Genomic DNA, 5,537 nt, shown 5'->3' with positions numbered 1-5,537 from the left:
GTTTGGTCAAGCTTGTCACTGGCAGGCTTTTCGTTTGGCCCGATTGAGATAACATCTATCAGTGATGGTCTATTGCCTAATTGAGATGTTTCCACATATCAGTGACATTTGCTGACTGACTGTGGCTGTACCAAATAGAGATGAGGCTTTTAGCCCGTTAGAGATGAGCGATCCCATGCATTAATTGAATTAGACATGACACTACATATTTCATTCCAACTTAACCCTGTCACACTGCATTGTAATACATGTTCAGAACAGAAAGCTAGATCCCTTGGATTGTTAATTAACTGTTCTTTTCTCAATAATGGCTCAATGTATATATTTTATAGGTATGTCTAGATTCCTTAGTTGTTAGTATACACATGAATCTAGTGATAAATCCGACGATCATGAAATGGAGGTAGCAGGCTAATAGCTGTCAGTTACTGTAATGTTTCTTTTCCTATTACACACCATGAGCTAACTATCTCCGCACCGTGTCGACACTCCACTGACATTTCAGTAGTGCAACGCGAATCTGCCACTATTGCGCGCATAATATATAAGCGTGCGTGCTCGAGCAGCCGCGTCTTGTTATCACTTCCTCTAAGTGTGGCCACTTCTGATCTATGCAGATGACGACGCCGTGCCCTACCTCCAGGGCGAAGCGAGCCACCGCGCCGCTCGACGACGCAGCGAGGGCCCGCCTCGCCATCGTCGTCGTCCCGGGCAGCGCGGACAGCAGCGGCAGCGAGCACGAGGGGGACGGAGCGGTGGCGGCTCTGTCCAGCCTCGTCAACGAGTATCTCCTCGAGGCGGACGACGCCACTGTCCCCTCAGCCGCCGTGCTCGCCGCGGGAGGCAGCTTCGACGTTGAGGATGACGAGCACGACCTAGACGGTGGCCACGTCGGCGATGACTCCGCCGCTACGGCGGAGGAGGTCGAGGAGATCAGAAGCGTGCTTGGGGCGGCTGGTAGCGGTGACGACCGACGCCGCCGCATCTTCGCCGACGTGGTGGATGCCATGCGAGAACTGGAGAATGTTCGTGGTGAACGGTCCGTGTTCCGGCGCGCGGTGATGTCCTTCCTGCGGGAGCGCGGCCACGACGCTGGACTCTGCAAGGCGCGGTGGGGCAAGACGACCAGCATGGTCGCCGGGAGCTACGAGTAACATCGACGTCGTCGTCGTCGCCGCCGCTGCAGGAGCAGAGGCAGCGACGAGATACATCGTCGACGTGGGCTTCGCCGATGAGTTCGACGTGGCGCGGCCGACGGAAAGCTACGTGGCCGTGCGCTCGGCGCTGCCGGAGGTGCTCGTCGCGAGGCCCGACGACGTGCGTCAGATCGTCAGGGCGGCGTCGTCTTCCCTGCGGCGATCGCTGAAGCGACGCCGCCTGAGCGTGCCACCGTGGAGGAAGCGGAAGTTCATGCTGGCCAAATGGCTAGGGCCGTACAGGCGGACGGTGAACGCCGTGCCGACGTCGGCCGGCACGGCGATGCCCGGCGGTGGTGGCGCGTCAGGCGTCTGCCGGACAGTCCATGGATTCGAAGCGCCACCTCGGGCAAAGGCGTGGTCCGAGCTCTGTGGTTTATATATTGATATATATATCCATGTATACATAGTAATTCTCAGTAGTGGGTATTTCTAGTAATTAGATGGATTATTGGGGAGTAATTAATAATCAGGTCTGACTCGTAAATATGTCATAGGAGAGTAATTAGCCAGCTGTTGTTTTTTGGGAATAGTAATTCATCCCTTTTCTCTTCTTATTGATTTTTTTTTCAGATGTAGTCGCACCTGTGCGTGAGATAGAAGGACAATGGTATTATTTGCACATTTCTATCAGTTATATTTGTTTCGTTGGTGTTTGTATATGATTCTCTTATAGTTTCCTAACAATGGGAGTTCAAATGCAAAATGTAAGATAGATGTAAGTTTATATCTTAAACATCTTCAAAACTACACTCGGGATAAAAGGATATTCGGAAACACGTACGAAAATATTTGCTGATGATTTAGCTAATTAATTAAAGATATAAATGTTCTAGAAATGGTTATAAATTAATCATGGTATTGTTGCTCTTTGGGATACAACCAGAAACGATTTTTGACTTTTTTATTTTTAACATCTCGATGGTGCTGGCTTATATTTTTGTCCTCTACCTCGTCCCCTATTCAGCCTAAACGACTCGGTGAGTCAAAATGTAGAACATTATGACTGAGCGAGGCGAAATGTACAACATTACGCACCGAAGAACAGCTAGGGAGTGCAAGTTACCCGTTGTGATTCCAATGTTAAGTACTCCACAATAATCATCTTGTGAAATGCATGCGCAATTTGGACAGAGAGAGATTGTCCTTTGGCTAATCAGATAGAAATGGTATACTACCTGGGATGAGGAAGAATCATGCCCATTACGCAAACTCGCGGGAATATGCTAACAAGATGTCTGGGGACCAGCAATTCAGTACAAGTTCCAGCTAACGATAGTACTCTTGGATAATAGTCAAGTTATTATTTTGTCAGATTGTTAATTCTTCCACCCTGTGTGTTGGAATTATTAATTGCGCTAAGGCCCATGTATAGAATAATTTCTATGAAAATCACAAAAGACCACCTCATGGAAGCATGCATGAGAACATTTAGTACCCTTACTAGTTCTATGAGAGTGAGACCTCCTTAAATAGAAGAGTACTCTCTAGGCTCTTGAGCAAGAAGGAAATAGAGCAACACACGCGCGCTCGCTCGCCTTGCCTGGCTCCGGCCTGGCCGAGCTGGGTGGCGCGCGCGCACGACATGCGCGTGAATGGTCCGCTAAAATTGGCTCCTTGCGCAGATGCGGCTTCCTTTTGCAGTTTTGTTTTGCTGCGTGAAACGGAAATTCCGGTGATCAGTTTTGGAAACTTATCCTATCGGATTCTTTCTTGTGCGAGATAACGTAGAGTCCGGATACATTACGCGCGGCCTATCCGGTTCGGTTACGACGTGGTAGGTGTGCTGACCACACGTCCTATAAATATCGGACCGCTACCTCGTTGCAACGTACGTGAAAAACAATCAGGGTTTGCCTCTCCACTGTGTTGTGCCACCATTGTTGTCTACTCCATCCCCTTCGCCGGCGTGCACCAGCGATCGGGAAAGCAGGTCTCCGGAACCGTCGTCCTCGTGAAGTCCTGCACCGTGGGAGGGCGAATAAGTTTTTTGGGAAACGCTCTGCGCGACTGCTTGCTATTTGTCAACGATGGCTCGTCTTCCCTGTTGATCGGTCATGGCTCACCGTCGTCAGCATACTACGCCGCGAGTCGTTCGTGCTACTTCCAATCCTCTTCAAAACAACCTTCGGTATAGGTCAATTATGTTTAATCTAGTTCTGCATCTATTTAATCTATTCGTGTGTAGCTATTTCGCATACATGTTTAGATTAGATCTGTACATGTTGGATGATCTATGTATTGTCATGCTTTCGCTTTACAATGTCATGATTTATTTACACGATAGATTAAATCATTATGTGATTATACTTTCAACAATCCAAAACCTTATTATCGGCACTCTTATTTTTCGATGGCTGGTTTTGCCGATGCACTGAGACCAGATAAATTCACCGGTGTGCACTTTAAGAGATGGCAGATCAGGGTCACTCTGTGGCTGACGGCTATGAAGTGCTTCTGGGTTAGTACTGGTAAACCTGAAGGGGTTCTGACTGCTGAACAGCAGAAAGAATTCGAGGAAGCCACTACTATGTTTGTAGGAGGCACTCTTAGCGTTCTTGGTGATCGTCTTGTAGAGTCATATATGCATGTGACTGATGCTAAGGAGTTGTGGGATGCGCTGAATACCAAATTCGGTGCCACTGATGCTTGCAATGAATTGTATATCATGGAGCAATTTCATCATATTAGGATGGTTCAAAACCGTTCTATGGTCGAACATGCTCATTATATACAAACCATCGCTAAGGAACTCGAACTCCAAAAGTGCTCCTTTCCCGACAAGTTTGTGGCCGCGTGCATTATTGCGAAGCTTCCTCCTACTTGGAGAAATTTCGGCACTGCACTAAAACACAAGAGACAGGAATATTCCGTTGAGGGTTTGATTTCGTCTCTTGATGTTGCAGAGAAGGCTCGGGCTAAGGATGCTGCGTAAAAGGCGATGAGGACAGTCAAGTGCTAATGTGGTGCACAAGCCCTCTCACAACAACAACGGGAAATTCAAAGCCAAGTAGAACACTAACTTCAAGAAGAAGGGTAACAACGACAACAAAGAAGAGAAGACTTGCTTCGTGTCTGGCATGCCTAGCCATCTGGCTAGGAAGTGCCCAAGACGCAAGGGCATGAAGGCACCTGCTGGATAGACTTCTAACTCTGTCAATGTGACCATTGGCAAGACTGAAGATGGGACAGGGCATGGTAATTTTCCTACTATTCTTTCAGTCAATCAATCTACTAATTCGTGGGTTGATACAGGAGCCAATGTACATGTTTATGCTGATATCTCATTGTTTACCTCTTATCAGGTCATCCGAGATTCCTCCGTCCTAATGGGGAATGGGTCGCATGACTCTGTTCATGGTGTTGGCACGGTGGATCTGAAGTTTACTTCGGGAAAGATCGTGCAGCTGAAGAACGTGCAGCATGTCCCTACTATCGACAAGAATCTCGTTAGTGGTTTCCGTCTATGTAGAGACGGATTTAAGTTAGTGTTTGAGTCTAATAAAGTAGTCGTGTCTAAACATGGATATTTTACTGGTAAAGGCTATGAGTGCGGAGGCCTGTTCCGCTTTTCCCTTTCTGATTTTTGCAATAAGTCTGTGAACCATATTTGTGGCAGTGTGGATGATGAGGCTAATGTTTGGCACTCACGTTTATGTCATATTAATTTTGGTTTGATGTCTCGGCTTTCCAGTATGAGTCTGATTCCTAAATTTTGCATCGTCAAAGGTTCTAAGTGCCATAGTTGTGTGCATCAAACCAACCTCGTAAGCCCCACAAGGCTGCCGAGGAGAGAAACTTGGCGTCATTAGAACTCCTTCATTCTGATCTGTGCGAGATGAATGGGGTGTTGACTAAGGGTGGAAAACGATACTTGATGACATTGATTGATGATGCTACTAGATTTTGCTCTGTGTATTTGCTAAAAACGAAAGATGAGGCTCTAGACTATTCTAAAATCTATAAGGCAGAAGTTGAGAACCAACTTGACAGAAAGATAAAAAGACTTAGGTCAGATCGTGGTGGAGAGATTTTCTCAAATGAATTTGACTTATTCTGTGAGGAATATGGCATAATACATGAGAGAACGCCTCCCTATTCTCCCGAATCCAACGGGGTTGCCGAAAGGAAGAACCGCACGCTCACTGACTTAGTGAATGCCATGTTAGATACCACGGGGCTACCTCAGGCATGGTGGGGGGAGGCATTGTTGACCTCGAATCATGTACTTAACAGAATTCCTACAGATATAAGGACAAAACACCATACGAGGTATGGATTGGGAGAAAACCATCACTTTCTTACTTGCGTACGTGGGGGTGCTTGGCAAAAGTCAATGTA

The 5,537-nt window shown here is 47.1% G+C and overlaps 1 pseudogene; it reads left to right on the top strand.

Annotated features, from left to right (window-relative positions):
- Nucleotides 1-617: 617 nt before the first annotated feature.
- Nucleotides 618-4,824, top strand: LOC102721212 (annotated as a pseudogene).
- The last annotated feature ends 713 nt before the right edge of the window (nt 4,825-5,537 follow it).

This window comes from Oryza brachyantha, chromosome 11 (assembly GCF_000231095.2).
Source record: "Oryza brachyantha chromosome 11, ObraRS2, whole genome shotgun sequence".
Lineage (NCBI taxonomy): Eukaryota > Viridiplantae > Streptophyta > Magnoliopsida > Poales > Poaceae > Oryza > Oryza brachyantha.
Note: the sequence above shows the minus strand (reverse complement) of the source record. Positions and strands in the feature narration are given on the sequence as shown.